Here is a 16,834-nt window from a genome sequence, read left to right as displayed (position 1 = left end):
TCTAGGTGTGTCTCCCAGCGCCCTTCACTGCTCTTTGCAAGTTTTCTTCCTCTGATGGGTTTTGGTTTAAGCAGAGGCTGGGGCGTGTGTGTGTCTTTCATGAGTCAGGCTGGATACTGCACCCCGGTTCCCCAAGAACACAGAGGTGTCTGGTATCACCTACCAAATCAGTTCGGAGCTAGAACTCTTTTCTATGTCTAAGAATAAAGTAATACATTCTACGTTCACCATGCTCTGTGTTTGTAATAGCAAAGCCAGGTCAAAGAAGAGCTCCTAGCCAGTCCTGGTTGTATACGGCATAGGTCCCACCCCAAACAAACATACGCTGAGATATTAGCCCAAACAACAGAAACCACAGCTCATACCAAGAGTAGGGCCCAGTTCTGATCTTACCAGTAGACCTTCACTGAGTTCAACAGCTTTACTGCTGATTCCCACCAGGTGTGACCCAGGTCCTAGGCAATCGTCTCACAGTGCCCAGAGCAATGCAGACCAGGAAGCGGGGGGGGAGGGAGTGAGGGGGGGGAGGAGTGTCACTGCCTGCTCTGCAACTCAGCCTTCAATGCTAGGCTGCTGAGGTTCACAGCCTGGGCACCGACTGCCAGCATACACGTTTGCAGGTCCCATCCTAGCTTCCACTGCCCAGTGACTCTTTGCAGGGTGATCCCAATCCCCTCCCAGTCCCGAATTTTCCCAACACTGTCTGCCAATGTGACAATCTGCTGAGGCACTCAGAACTGAGCTACTGTGTTATCCCTCTCAGCCTCCGCAAGTGAGAGTTTTGCTACTGCTCAGCTGCGTGACACCAGCCTGTTGTGCTCTGCCAGCCTAAACCTTGCCTTTCAGGCAACAAATCATGAACCCCAACTCCCGAGTTCCCCAGACATCCCCCTGCAGTGTCCAGCCCTCTCCTGGAACACACTCAGAAGTTATTGAGTTTGTTTTTCCTTTAAAGAGACCATACACTGCAGGCTCATCAATTTAACTGGCATCGACAAACATCAAACGCGTTTAATAGTACAAGTATATTTAACAAAAGGACACAGGGTTAAGTGATACCTAGTATAAGGAATAAAGATAGAAAGGGTGGCAAGCAAACAAAACTTCTAAGACTAAAACTTTATTTTTGCACGTTACAATCTTTTCCTAAGCAGGTTTCTCACCTCTATTCAGTTCCTGGAGACTTCAGCCCCCTTGGTTGAAGGATAAGTTCATGGAGGATAGGTCCATCAATGGCTATTAGCCAGGATGGGCAGGGATGCAAAAACCATGCTCTGAAGTGTCCCTAGGTTCTGATTGCCGGAAGCTGGAAATGGGCAACAGGGGATGCATCACTCAATGATTGCCTGGTCTGCTCATTCCCTCTGAAGCACCTGGCATTTGCCACTGTTGGATACCGGGCTAGATGGACCATTGGTCTGATCCAGCCTGGCCATTCTTATGTTCTTATCCAACATTGTGTGATTTGAAGAGCTTCGTCCCTTTGAATCTCCCAAGTGATGGTACCAAAATGGCTTCCTGGTTCTGCTTATATCTCCCAAAGTTTATTCACCTTGTTACAAGAGGAAGGAAGGTTTCCTGCTGTTCTCCCCTTACTGTTGACTTCCCATCACCCTGCTGATTCATGTGTAAATGGGACTTCCATTTTTGTGATCCCATGCTACTTAATTTACACTGGAGACTCAGACGGGTAGATAGCTGCTTTCACTCCTGTCTGGGAGCAACCTGGTGTTTGGTCACAGACTTTAAAGCATAATGTCAGTGAGTATCCATAACTCCTCAGATAGTGTTAACAGAGATATTTCACAACGAGATGTATCACCAGTGCGTCGCAGAAAAGACCTTACTCGATACACTTTTATATTACAGTGATATTGTATACAAGCAGCTGATTCAGTTGCTTATCATTCAGCCCCCCCTCTCATTATAGACCAGTAAACATTTGCAATGTATTCTTCAGAGGCATATCCCCAGATGAAGTTTCTCTCTCCAGCTGGGATATAGAAGCCATGCTGTTTTCTTTCCTGCTTGTTAGCTTTGTTTACCTTACATGTAAATGTACCTTCCTTGCCTCTGCCTGCCAGCCAGCCTGACCAGACAAGCAAATACACATTCCTTTGTCCAGGGCAGACTGGGCTTAGGTCTTGCTTGCCAAACACACTTTATCCATAACTCTTTGTACGCACCCTGTACATACACCATCCAAGAATATTAATGGTCAGTGAGTTATTAGCTTTCCAGTGAGATCTTACGTGTCACCTTTTGGGTATGCCTACTTCGTCAGACCCATGCGTCTGATGAAGTGGGCATTCACCCACGAAAGCTTATGCTCCAATACACCTGTTAGTCTTTAAGGTGCCACAGGACTCTTTGTTGCTTTTTACAGATCCAGATTAACACGGCTACCTCTCTGATACTTTTGGGTATATATCATGACAACAGTGTGTTAGGTGTAGTGAGTTTGTCAGACCTGACAAGAGTTGCTAACACAGAGTAGTGAACCACTAATGTGCCTCTGTGTCACAGGGTTCGGAGCTGGCATTTGTTCCATGGAGTGCCTCCCTGTAGCACAGCCTGATCAAGCAGCCATGCAGAATTCCACTCACTCATTTGCTGCCCCGGAGGAGATGGGTGGGGGGGGAGGGAGATCACTGAGAGTAAAGTAACAGTTTTCTCATTATAGTGAAGGGTGACCGAATAGATTTTGTGGCTGAGCTGGCAAGTTTTCCACGATGGTTTGGCCAGGCTGGGCCAAGGAGATATTACAAATGGTCACCGAGCTAAAGCAAAGAGCTAAAGTGGCTATGTGGGATGAAGAGGAACTGGGAGGGTGTCTGGCTCATGGTGTCTGTAATGGGGTTGGCATGCATCTCTCACAAGTATCTTCCCCCTCCCCTGCCCCGGTTGGGTGTGTCTGCAGTCTTTAAACCAGTCCCAACCCTGCCATTGGGTTGTACCCCCAGAGCTTCCTTCCTGGAGGCAACGGTTTTGCCCTTTTAGTCTGTTTTGGCCCCAGTCTTCAGCTGGGCCTCCTGACAGTTCAGTTCCCTTCTGGGGGTTTACTGATCATAGAATATCAGGGTTGGAAGGGACCTCAGGAGGTCATCTAGTCCAACCCCCTGCTCAAAGCAGGACCAACCCCAACTAAATCCCAGCCCGGGTTTTGTCAAGCCTGACCTTATAAACCTCTAAGGAAGGAGATTCCACCACCTCCCTAGGTAACCCATTCCAGTGCTTCACCACCCTCCTAGTGAAAAAGTTTTTCCTAATATCCAACCTAAACCTCCCCCACTGCAACTTGAGACCATTACTCCTTATTCTGTCATCTGGTATCACTGAAAACAGTCTAGATCCATCCTCTTGGGAACCCCCTTTCAAGTAGTTGAAAGCAGCTTTCAAATCCCCCCTCATTCTTCTCTTCTGCAGACTAAATAATCCCAGTTCCCTCAGCTTCTCCTCATAAGTTATGTGCTCCAGCCCCCTAATAATTTTTGTTGCCCTCCACTGGACTCTTTCCAATTTTTCCACATCCTTCTTGCAGTGTGGGGCCCAAAACTGGACACAGTACTCCAGATGAGGCCTCACCAATGTCGAATAGAGGGGAATGATCACGTCCCTCAATCTGCTGGCAATGCTTCTACTTATACAGCCCAAAATTTTGTTAGCCTTCTTGGCAACAAGGGCACACTGTTGACTCATATCCAGCTTCTCTTCCACTGTAACCCCTAGGTTCTTTTCTGCAGAACTGCTTCCTAGCCACTCAGTCCCTAGTTTGTAGCAGTGCATGGGATTCTTCCGTCTTAAGTGCAGGACTCTGCACTTGTCCTTGTTGAACCTCATCAGATTTCTTTTGGCCCAATCCACTAATTTGTCTAGGTCCCTCTTTATCCTATCCCTACCCTCCAGCGTATCTACCACTCCTCCCAGTTTAGTGTCATCTGCAAACTTGCTGAGCGCGCAATCCACGCCATCCTCCAGATCATTAATGAAGATGTCCAACTGTAGGCCCTTCCCCAGTGACCTATGGCGGGGTGGGTGGGAGGGGAAATCGGGCCCATCCACTACTCCAGGTCCCAGCCCAGGAACCCTAAGAATAGTAGCCACTCACTGCTGTGTCCCTTTAGTAAAACTGTCTTCAGTTCCCTAGGCCACTTTCCAGTGGCCCCAGCCTTCATCAGCATCTTACCCTTAGCTCAGGGCTCTTCTAAGCTCAGGCCCAGTAGCCAGCCAGGAGCTCTTCCTTGCTCCCCTGGTCCCTACTAGTACTGGGCTGTCCGTTGTGCTGCAGTTCCATCAGCCAGCCACACCATCCACACTCCTCCAGCTCTAGCGAGGAACTGCACTCTCTCTCCACTCTGTAGATCCTTTATATAGGCCCCTCCTGGGTCCTGATTGGCTGTTTCCCCTGCAGCCCCTCTAGCCTGCTTGGAGGACCTCTCCACTGCTGCTTACCTGGGATGAGTGTGGCAGGACCCTGAGGCCTCCACCAGGGGGCCTCTGGGCCTAGTCCACACTGTCACAGTGTCCATGCAAGGAGCGCTTGCGTTAAACAAATATATTCATTGTCATTTGTAACGTTGTCACCTCATAACAGCACACAAGCGAAAGCCTGCCCTTGGCTGCAGCCAGCTCTCTGCTCTGGGCAGCGTTCACAGAGCCCTGCTGTGAGCCAGGTGACCCTTAGAATTGCCCACACCCTTACGTAGCAGTAGCAGCTGCAACCAGAGGTGTGACTGCAGCATGTGGCGGGATACCTGTGCCAGCTTTGATCTAGCTCGCTCACAAAATATAATGGTGAAGATACAGCAACATGGGCTTCAGCATGGGCTAGTCATGGGAGTTCGAACCCAGGTGGGCGAATACAGTCCAAGCTGTTGCGTCTTCACTGCTATTTTTAGCCAGGCTAGCTGGATCAAAGGTAGCATGGTTTGCATCTACACAAGCTGCAAATCACACCTCTGCATACCCAGAGGGGGTTTTAAAAGACTCTCCAACAGACACTGCAGAGCATGCAGTGCTACTCATGACAGCACAATCAGGGATCATTACTGACTGTGTAGTGTGCAGGACAAGCCTACGATTCTATCCTAGGGCATGCCTGTCCAGCCCGCCCCCTTGTGGCCTGCTGTGGCCCTGCAGGCATATTGTGTACAGTGCCCGTTGGGGACTCGATTATTCACTCATTCTACAGAGGGAAACTCCAATTCACACCCACTCTAGGTCCCTATAAGAATCTTGGTGAGTTTCCCTTCCCACCCCCCATTCAGGAGGTCCCAGCCCTTCTCCTGGAGCTGGGCTGCATTTCACACAGTCCTTTTGCCCCTCTCCTTAAGATAAGGGCCTCCAAACTCTCCTTCCACAGCTGGAGTTGTACTTTAAGCCAGCCATAGAGGCACGGGCAGCTGGCCCTTTTCCCAATCCATCCTTCTACCCTCAGGTTGGGTGGGTTCAGTAACCAGACTTGCCCTGTCTTCTCCCAGCTAATGCAGGGCCCTGCAGCTGTCCTCTTACTCCCATGAGTGTCTCCAGGCATCTGCCCTGATACGATGGAGGGTGAGAGGGGAGCCCTGCCTTACCCTCTCTGCAAGGTCCAAGGTACAGTAACAGGAGTTCATCTAAATGCTACATCTGCCCAGGACCTCTATGCCCATATCTCCTCAGGCCTTGCGTATCAGACCACCTCCACCTCTTAAAGAGCCATGCCATGTGATCAGGGCCGGCTCTGGCTTTTTTGCGCCCTAGGCAAAAAAGCCACCCACCGCCCCGCCCCCCCCCAGCGCGGCGGGGAGGGCACCGAGCCCGGCCGCGGGCCCGCAATCCCCGACCGGCCAGAGTGCCGGGGGGAGGGCAGCAAGCCCGCCGCGGCTCCGCTCTCCCCGGCGGCCAGAGCGCCGGGAGCAAGGAGGCGAGCCCGGCCGGGGCTCTTCGCTCTCCCCGACGGCCAGAGCGCTGGGGGCAGGGTGGCGAGCCTGGCCGGAGCTCTCTGCTTTCCCCGGTGGCCAGAGTGCCGGGAGCAGGGCTGAGAGCCCCCGGCAGCCAGAGAGCTGTGGCGAGGGCAGCGAGCCCGCCGCGGCTCTCTGCTCTCCCTGACCGGCCAGAGCGCTGGGGGGAGGGTGGCGAGCCCGGCTGGGGCCCCGCTCTCCCCGACCGGCCGGAGCGCCGGGGGGAGGGCGATGAGCCCGGCCGGGGCCCCGCTCTCCCCGACCGGCCGGAGCGCCAGATGACTTGGTCACAGATCTCAAAGCACATTTTCAAAGAGTCGCTCTATCACCATCATATGTCTTTTGGCCCAGCGGGGCAGAGGGAACTATAGGCCGGACCCACAGCATCCACTGAAGTCAACAGAAAGATTCCCATTGACTTCAGCTGGCAGGGGATTGAGCTCTTGGGCACCGTGGCGGTGAACAATAGACCATTTTCCTAGGGATGCAGAGCCCAAGGGAAGGTCCTTGAACACTGACACTCCCAGTGCTTCACACGAGGGCCGTGTCAGGGCACTTCTGAGCCAGGATGCTGTGCAATGCCCCTCTTTGGTTGGGCAGCAGCGTGCGGTGCTGGGGAGCGCAGGACTGCCTGGGCTAGTGCCATTCCTTGCACGGTGGGGATTTTCAGAAGCATCCAGCACTGGCCTACCTACCTCTGCCACCACTGACATCAATGGGAGGCAGGGCCGGCTCCAGGCACCAGCTGAGCAAGCTGGTGCTTGGGGCGGCAGATTGTTGGAGGCGGCATTCTGTTCAATCCTAGGGCGGCACGGCCGCTTTTTGTTGTTGTTGTTGTTCTTGTTCCGCTCTGGCCACCCTGTAGGGGGCGGCAGCACAGAGAACCAGAGCGCCCTGTAGGGGGGGTCCTCTTCCTTCCCTCCCCACCGACCGGAGCGGCGCCCTCGTGGCAGACAGCAGGAGGCGGCGCAGCGGGAGGGGCCGCGTGACAGCGCCCCTGCTGTAGCCCTGGCCGCCCCCTTCTCTCTCTCTCCCGCCCGCTCCCTCCCCCGCACCCCCCCAGCCACGCCGCAGGTGTTTGTTTGTTTGTTTTTCTGCTTGGGGCGGCCAAAAAGCCAGAGCCGGCCCTGATGGGAGGGTTACCGCCATTTTCAATGGGAGCAGAATTGGGTCATTGCTGAGCTCTTTGAAACACCCTAACCTACCTTTCTTTTCCCCAGACCTCAGAGGTGGCTCCCGGGAGTTGGGAAAAGGAGGCAAAGCAGGGCCGAAGGTTTCTGTGCAGAGAACTATCAGATCATAATTTGAAACCATCTAAGTTTTCATCCGACTATAATAAAATCTGGAGGATATTCTTAGTAACAAACAACAATAAAAAACCCCTCCGAGTCTGTTTCTCTCTCTCTCCTCCTGCCTCTGCCTCCCAAGTGATGCAATTAGCTATAGTCGATATTTCCTGTTGTACTGGCAAATAGCAGGGAACGACTGTGAGCCGTTTGCCAACCCCTGAAGCCCACCTGTCACGGCTAGTGCCTCAATTGTCCGTCTTCGGGCACATCTCTTCTCGGGGCCAGTTCTAGGCTTGGGGCACAGAAGGAAAGCTCGTCAGCGGCAATTGTTGTTTTAGGAAATCATAAATGAGGTGCACACTGTTCTATGAAGCACAGCATGGAGGGCCGGGGGGAGATCGCGCTTAACACCAGTGGGTTACAGAATTCCCAGGGGGTCAATTGTACAGCCAGAGGGGCGGGGGGCGGAGGTTTCTAGTCAGCCTCTGTTTTGCAGAGTGGGTTTGTTTGTATTCTTAGAATCGCACAAATGTAGATGAAGCAATAGAAAGCTCCTCTTGCGGAACGCGCCAGCCTACACTCAACCCCATTAAAGGGCAGGGTAGGAAGGTCAACTGCTGTAGGGTTTGCATCCTGGTAACTAGAGTTCCTAAACTGCACATGCCCTCCACTGCACTGTGTGATTGTCTTACGAGAGGGCGCCAGGATCCCAACCAAGAGTCAAGCCCCCTTTGTGCTTGGCGCTCTTCTGACACGGAACAAAGCCAACAGTCCTGTCTCAGCGAGCTCACAGGCTACACATCAGCTTGGCCACAACAGGGGCCTGAAACAGACCAACCGGGCGGGTTGAATGGGAGGCCCGGGGAAAGCTAAAACAAAGTTTAGCAGACTGGTCACAGCTCACTCCGTGTCTTGCCAATGGCCCAGGCTTCGTGACAGAGGCAGGTTTTGAGGGGGGTTTAAAGGAGGACAGAGTGGCAGCTTTATGGATCTTGACAGGGCTTCCCCCCCATATTTGTGGTGTGTTTGTGGAGGAGGGAGATCGTGGCTGGCGACAAGGCCAGGGACGAAGAGAGTGTAGTAGTCAAGGGGCATGATAAGGTTGAGGATGATGATGAAGAACATAAGTAACAACTGGAGATGGGCTCAAAGCATCGCCAGGCCCGGAGCACCCCTGAATTCTAAAGATATTTGGATCTGGAGTGGGTGACGCTGGCCCATCGCTAGTAGCTGTTTCCTACAGTCCATCGTCAGTCCGATGGCTGGCGGGATGAGAAAGTGGAAATGGAACCCACACACTCCTGGGTGTGGTGCTCTGTCCCATCTAGTGGCACCGAGACCACCTAGAGAGAGATGAATGAATCTGCTCTACAGACTTAGCTAAGGGCCATGTGGCTTTTAGCTCATGCAGGAGAGGCTCATGCACTAAGCTCTAGACGTCCCAGGTTCAATCCTGCCCACCAACGACCGGGGTCTGTCGGCATCACAGAAATAACCCAACTGAAAGGGTAAAGTCTTGGATTCCCAGGTGGCCTCCGCTAAGCTCACCTGTGATCAAACGCTACAATGAGAGTAATTGACTCGTCAGTCAATTACTGTTCGAATCCACTCAGTACGCCCCCTTGAACCAGGCAAGCAAATCTCCTTCCTGAGTCATGTTGTACCCTGGAGTGAATAACATTTATATCTGCCTCCTTTGAGCCGCTCCCGCTATCCAGCACTTGGCAAATGTTACCCTGCTGGCTAGCAGCAGGCCGCAGTCAGTCAGCAGGCCTCAGCCTCCTCACAGCAAGGGCAGCTGTATGCAAAGTGGCCTGGGGAGGACCAGAACAAGGCAATAGGAGTGAGAAAAGGCACTTGAATACTTCAAACCCAGTCCAGGCCATCAGGGAATCTTATTTCAGAGCCGCCCGGTCCATTGGAAAAGATCCTGGTTGTTTAGGTGGGGGAGGTGCCAGAGCCCCTGGGGATGCTGGTCACATGTGGGTTTCGGTATCTGAGAGGCGGTTGGGTCTGATGTTTGAATCACTGCATCCCAAACAAGAGGATGGGCCAGTGAAGAATCCAGGGCAAACAGGACCAGGTGTCTAGTGTCTGTATATTGATCCAGTTAAACACGCCGAGCAGGAGGCGGCTCAGTCGGTCTCATTCTCGTTGGTGCCCAGGCATTCTGCATGACGTGTAATGTGCATTTATACCAAAATAACAGGCCCCACCTGGGCAGCCGCACACAGCACGTAGCCCTTCGCTGGGTCCATTCACTGGGGCTAGAGCGGGTTGGGAATTTTCCAGCCGATATCCAACATGGTTTGATTTTCCAGTGGGAAAAACTGAACCGAAATCTCCATTCAACGTGAACTGAACTATTCAACATTACACCACCTTTTCCTGCGGGGGGCTGCATGGGCTTGTGGGAGTTGTAGTTCAGCTCCTTGACGGGCTGAGCTCACTGGACTACATCGCCCCCATGCACCATGGGTCTCGTCCCCTCTGACTGAGATGCATGGTGCATCGTAGGAGACTGTGGTGGATTCTCCATCTCTTGATGTCATTGAATGAAGACTAGATGCCTTTCTGGAATGTGTGTGCCCAAAAAGTAACTATTGTACTATACAGGAAGCCTATGATATGCAGGGGCTTAGATGAGATGCTCTAAAGGTCTCTTCTGGCCATAAAGTCTATTAATTTTGGAAACACTGAGTGTAGCATTGGGAGCAGCCTCTGATGTTTTACCGTCTAGCCGGCTTGCTTCCTAGAATGAAGACGCATTGAGTGGGGTAATCCACAGAGAGTAGCTCAAACCTTCAAAGTGTCAGGCCAGCAGCAGGACATTAGCACTTCAGGGGATGGGTGGGTGTGGCAGTAACATCACAAAGGCCTTTTGCAGGATCTCAGCTTATTGGTCAAAGGTGTTAGGGAGGTGGTGACCTCACAGAGAGATGCTGACATCAACCAGGCAGGACAGGGGCGCAGGGTCAGGGAAACCTCAGAGACCCCTGTGGCTTTGCTTCAGCAAGTCGCCTTCTCGAGGTCTCTCTTTGAGGACTGAGAGAGTATTAGGGTTCACGTATGTGAGTGCGAGCAGGAGCCTCTTTCGAGTTTTCTCCTTTCCTTTTACTGATTTTACTAGAAAACAGACGTCCCTGTGTAGAAGGTAAGTACCTCGGAGAGTTTTGTAACCTGTTCAGTCTGATCCACCTTGTGCCAGCTGAATTCTAGGCATGGAAAACACTAGTTCAAGGTGGCAGAATTTTATAGTCCACCTGGGATTTTGTCCCGTGGAATCACTGGGGACATTAGGGTTTGTCCTTTTCGTTTGACCTTTTCCTCCATCCCTCCTTCCTTTCTCTTCATCTCTTACTTCTTTTGTCCTTTTTCCTGTTCCCCTCCCACCACCAGGAGTGGTGTGTGTGTGTGTGTGTGTGTGTGTTGCTGGGGGTGCTCTTCACCTCCCCTTGTGGGAAGTTCATCCAAAACTGTGGGGTTGAAATAGTGCTTGGACTCCACTGACACTAGATGCTGCCATCCTGTGGCTTAGCATTAGTGTCTGGGATGACTTGGGGCAAGATCTCAACCTCCCCGCAACCCACTTCACTGCTGCCAGAATCCCTCCTGCCCCCCCTGCTAGAGCCGCCTCCCTGCCCAACCTGGGTGGGGGTGGAGAAGAGGGTTCTGATAACTTGAGCTGTGGTTTGGAGGTGGAACAGCTGTCAAGGGCACTGAGGGGGAGGTAGCAGGAGCTCACCCTACAAGGAGGGGGGTTGGCACTGGAGGTTACTAGAAAGGACAAGAAGACTCCATTCTGGGGTTCAGGAGGTGAATTCATCCCTCAGTGGTGGGCAGGTGCTGAGTGGAAATACTGCTGGTTCCAGGTGCCCTTAATTCCTCCTGATTCCTTGGGGCGTTTGAGTCTCTGACAGGTTCTCGTTCCCTTGCAGCAGGAGGACGTCACGGCCAAAGTGATGCACCAGCTCCGCATCATCTGGCACTTGCGCCAGGTGCCTGAGACACTGCAGGGGCTGTGCCTCTGAGGCCATCAGCAACTCCCGCTCCCTGCTGCAGGTACTGCTCTGGCTCACTGTAAATGGGGAGCTAGTGGAAGGGGAAATGGAGCCCCCTGGCACTCACTAAAAGGGAAAGTGGTGGATTCTCCATCTCTTGATGTCACTGAATGAAGACTAGATGCCTTTCTGGAATGTGTGTGCCCAAAAAGTAACTATTGTACTATACAGGAAGCCTATGATATGCAGGGGCTTAGATGAGATGCTCTAAAGGTCTCTTCTGGCCATAAAGTCTACTAATTTTGGAAACACTGAGTGTAGCATTGGGAGCAGCCTCTGATGTTTTACCGTCTAGCCGGCTTGCTTCCTAGAATGAAGACGCATTGAGTGGGGTGATCCACGGAGAGTAGCTCAAACCTTCAAAGTGTCAGGCCAGCAGCAGGACATTAGCACTTCAGGGGATGGGTGGGTGTGGCAGTGACATCACAAAGGCCTTTTGCAGGACCTCAACCTATTGGTGAAAGGTGTTAGGGAGGTGGTGACCTCACAGACAGATGCTGACATCAGCCAGGCAGGACAGGGGCGCAGGGCCAGGGAAACCTGAGAGACCCTTGTGGCTTTGTTTCAGCAAGTCTCCTTCTCGAGGTCTCTCTTCGAGGACTGAGAGAGTATTAGGGTTCACGTATGTGAGTGCGAGCAGGAGCCTCTTTCGAGTTTTCTCCTTTCCTTTTACTGATTTTACTAGAAAACAGACGTCCCTGTGTAGAAGGTAAGAGCCTCCAAGAGGTTGTGGAACCTGCTCAGCCTGATCCATCTGGTGCCAGCTGAATTCTAGGCATGGAAAACACTAGTTCAAGGTGGCAGAATTTTATTCCCTCCCTGGGATTTTGTCCCATAGAATCACTGGGGACATTAGGGTTTGTCCTTTTCGTTTTACCTTTTCCTCCATCCCTCCTTCCTTTCTCTTCATCTCTTACTTCTTTTGTCCTTTCTCCTGTTCCCCTCCCACCACCAGGAGTGGTGTGTGTGTGTGTGTGTGTGTGTGTGTGTGTGTGTGTGTGTTGCTGGGGGTGCTCTTCACCTCCCCTTGTGGGAAGTTCATCCAAAACTGTGGGGAAATAGTGCTTGAACTCCACTGACACTAGATGCTGCCATCCTGTGGCTTAGCATTAGTGTCTGGGATGACTTGGGGCAAGATCTCAACCTCCCTGCAACCCACTTCACTGTTGCCAGAATCCCTTCTGCCCCCCCTGCTAGAGCCGCCTCCCTGCCCAACCTGGGTGGGGGTGGAGAAGAGGGTTCTGATAACTTGAGCTGTGGTTTGGAGGTGGAACAGCTGTCAAGGGCACTGAGGGGGAGGTAGCAGGAGCTCACCCTACAAGGAGGGGGGTTGGCACTGGAGGTTACTAGAAAGGACACGACGACTGCATTCTGGGGTTCAGGAGGTGAATTCATCCCTCAGCGGTGGGCAGATGCTGGGTGGAGATACTGCTGGTTCCAGGTGCCCTTAATTCCTCCTGATTCCTCGGGGCATTTGAGACTCTGAAGACTGATCTCTCAGCTTCGGGGTGCTGCCGTATCTGTAGAAACATCTCCCATTCCCCCCACCATTCATCCCTCCACCCTTTGGTGATCTCCAATCCAGCCATCCCCACATTTCTTTGCAGCTCTTGGTCGCCCCCTCACTGCACAGTATCTCCAGTATCTCCCCCTATCTCCACTCTCTCGCACTTGCTTCCCAATCCCTCTATGGCGGGCAGGGCGATGTTGTCCAAATTGCAATTTTTAGGTCAATAAAAAAAAAAACAGGAAAAAATGAAGTGTTTGCAAATCCAACCCCACCCCACATCTCTCTTGCCTTTTGCCTCAAGTTCTACCCTCTCCCGCTCACCTTCAAACCCCAGTACATCTTTTCCCTCCACTCCCATGTCCCTTCTCCCACACAGACCTCTTCAACACCTCCTTTGCCTCTTCCTCCCACCCACGTCCTGAGTCCTCCTGCCACGCCACTCCTTGCTCTCAGAACTCCCTCCTGCACGCCCAACAACCATATGGATGCCCACCCCAGAAAGCAGAGGGGGCATCTGAGACTAGGCCTGCGTCTGGACTGCACTGTCTATGTTAGACTGCCACTGCTCCTTCGGGCGGGCACAGATCCTTCCTTTATGGTTGGGACAGCAGACTGCGGACATAACCTCACCAGTACCGGAAGACAGATTTGTGTGAACTTGTCCTGGCTCCCAAATTGAAACAAGACCCCTTTGATGGCCTCATGAGAACCACAGCTGCAGGAAGCTAAGGAGACGGGTAGAATCACTTCTTCTGGCATGCCCAAGTGTGAGACTTCAAACCTTCCCCATACCTGCTGTAAACAGATGATCCTACAACCCGGTCCATCCATTGGCTCTTCCTAGCCTGCCACCTACTGGTCCCCCTCTTGCCCAAATTCTCCCTTTGTCCTGCAGTGCTATTCGGAGCTCAGCTGGCCCATGACTCACTCTTAACTATTCAAATGCTGCTTCTGCTCCTGGCGTTCATTCGCAAGGCCAAGTGACGTGCCAGGTGTTTCAGGCGGACAATAGGAAGAGAGCCCGGAATCCCCTGCGGAAAGCGGATATTTTTGGACGGCCGTTCAAGTGCATTTGTCTCTGGCCAGATGCAGGAAGAAGAAAAACAAAAGAAAGCAAGAAAAGAAGAAATAAAACCAGGAAGCACACTCCGGAGAGGAAGCCAACGCCAAAGAAAAGAGATGGGGCATTGGCAGACTGGTCTCATTTGATTAGCCAAATAACTATGGGACGCCCCGCATGCCACCCCCTTCCACGTCCCAAAGGGGTAGTCAATAGGTGGATTGTGAGCCAAATCCGAACTCCCAGATGCTTTTGAACAGACCCCAAAATCTTTTTATTTACTTATTATGTTTTGTATTATTTTCTCTGGAGTCTGGACTTTGAGTCTCCCTTGACCAAGAAATTTGGACCACCACAAAAATAATTGACTATCCCTTTCCTGAACCCTTATAAAGTGATGTTTCTGCAGTGGGCACCTGCACGTGGCAGCTAATCCAAGTCTAGTTGAGTCAATGGAAGGGTTTTCATGGGCCTTGGATCAAGCCCTTGGTAACCAGTTCTGTTCTTTAACACGGCAAGCGCTGGGCTGTTTTTTTGCAGAGATTAAGTGTCATCCCTTTGCTCTACCTTCCGGGGGCTCTGGGGCAGTGTAATGGTTTTGGGGAATCTCTCTGTATAACTTATCTGGTTGATACGTTGAAGTTACTATTATGAAACTGCAGTATCATGGAAGGCCTCTCTGGCTCTGTGCATCCGACATTGCTATCAAGCCTTTAAGCGTGTATCTCCCAACCCAGGGACAGCGGTGGGTTGTCAGAACTCAACAACTGTCTATTTGAGGCCCTTGGGACAATGTCTTTGGCAGCAGAGGCTTCCTCCTCTTGTCTGAAGAAGGGCGAGAAATGGAGAGAACGGAAATTCTCTCAGCAGGACAGAGGTGACCAAGCAGGCGGTTATACAAGGACTCATGGGGAATGGGTCAACAAGGAGCCATACAGGAAGTTTGGGCAGGCCAGAGAAAGGGAATGGACTGGCCAAGGTCAGAATAGGGAAGAAGGCTCCAAGCCATACACTGCGAAATGAAGGATCTTGGACAGCTCCACGTGACCCTGACCCCAGCCTAAAGAGTGCCCTGGAATGGTGAGGAAACTGAGGCAGGGAAGTGTGCGTAGGGTTTATTATTATCCTTGGATAGGTTTGTGTATTTGTCGTGCTATTAAAGGAAGAGCAATAACGGGTTAGCATCCAGTGCAAAGTCTGTATGCGTTTCGTGCGCCACCTTCTCCTGTGCCCCTGAGAGCCTTAAACTGCAGCCAGTATGGTGCACGGCCGGAGTTCAGAGAGAGCGTGGGCATAAGATACAGGGGAAGTTTGGTTCCAGCAGTTAGGCAGCAGGCTGCTTGGTCTAAGCTCATAGGAAGGGTGCCAGATAGAAGATCTGCAACCTGTGAGTGCCTGCAGATCCTAAGGCAGCATCAGGGCCTGGACTCTATGGGAGTGAAACACCCGGGGAGTCAACGGCAGGATCCTCTCACAGCCATCTAGTGAGTGGCCAAGATGGACGGTGCTCAGCTGGAGCGGTGACAAGCAGGTTCTCCTTTGCTCTGCACACTGGGCAGTTGTTAATAGCAGTGACAAAAGAAAGATGGCCCAATGGTTAGGGCTCTACCTTTTTTCTTTTATTGGGGTATTGGTTTTCATAATCATTTGTCCCCATAACGAGTGGCACTGGTGGTGATACTGGGAAACTGGAGTGTCTAAGGAAATTGCTTGTGTAACTTGTGGTTAGCCAGTGGGGTGAGACCAAAGTCCTCTTTGTCTGGCTGGTTTGGTTTGCCTTAGAGGTGGAAAAATCCTCACCTAGGGCTGTAACTGCCTTGTTTTAAACAATTTGTCCTGAATTGGCACTCTCAGTTGGGTCCCGCCAGAACCGCATCGTTACACCTTGTATCACCACCAGCCCCGCTCCTTATGGGGATGAATGGTTATGAAAACGAATACCCCAGTTAAAGAAAAAAGGTTCCCCCAATCCCAAAGGACCAAGCCCCGATCCAGGTCAATATACGAATCAGATTTTACTCACAAATCACGCTGTTGCCAATCCTTTAGAATCTAAAATCTAAAGGTTTATTCATAAAAGGAAAAAGATAGAGATGAGAGCTAGAATTGGTTAAATTGAATCAATTACATACAGTAATGGCAAAGTTCTTGATTCAGGCTTGTAGCAGTGATGAAATAAACTGCAGGTTTGAATCAAGTCTCTGGAGTACATCCCCAGCTGGGATGGGTCCTCAGTCCTCTTTGTTCAGAGCTTCAGTTTGTAGCAAAGTTCCTCCAGAGGTATGAAGCAGGATTGAAGACAAGATGGAGGAGAGGCATCAGTCTTTTATAGTCTTTTCCAGGTGTAAGAACACCTCTTTGTCCTTACTGTGCAAAATTACAGGAAAATGGAATCTGGAGTCACATGGGCCAGTCCCTGCATACTTTGCTGAGTTACAAGCTGTATTTGCCTTCTCTCAATGGGTCAATTGTATAGCTGATTGTCCTTAATGGGCCATCAAGCAGGCTAGGCAGAGCTAACACCAACTTGTCTGGGATGTTTCCCAGAAGCATAGAATAAGTTTGAAATACACACAGTATAGAGCCAGTATTCATAACTTGAACTACAAAATTGATACACACATATAGACAGCATAATCATAACCAGCAAACCATAACCTGGTCTTAGACACCTCATTTGACCCCCTTTAGACAAGATGTGGTGCCACTACAGGACTGGGTTGCAACCATGTTCTATATGGTCCCAGTTCAAATCAGTAAAATGACACCCCCAATGCAAAATTGACGCAGGAAGGGATGACACAAACATCACTGACTGCATCCCAAAAGCTCCCCGTCGTTGGGTCTGTCTCACTACAGCTAGTATTGGGTTGGAAGCCGTACCAGTGTATAACAGAAATGGTTTATCAAAGTCATGTTCAATAACATGATTGAATCTCTTTACAAACTCAAGGTAAAACTTGATTAGAATA

Source organism: Trachemys scripta, chromosome 4 (assembly GCF_013100865.1).
Source record: "Trachemys scripta elegans isolate TJP31775 chromosome 4, CAS_Tse_1.0, whole genome shotgun sequence".
Classification (NCBI taxonomy): domain Eukaryota; kingdom Metazoa; phylum Chordata; order Testudines; family Emydidae; genus Trachemys; species Trachemys scripta.
The sequence above is the reverse complement of the archived record's forward strand: the minus strand, read 5'-3'. Positions refer to the sequence as shown.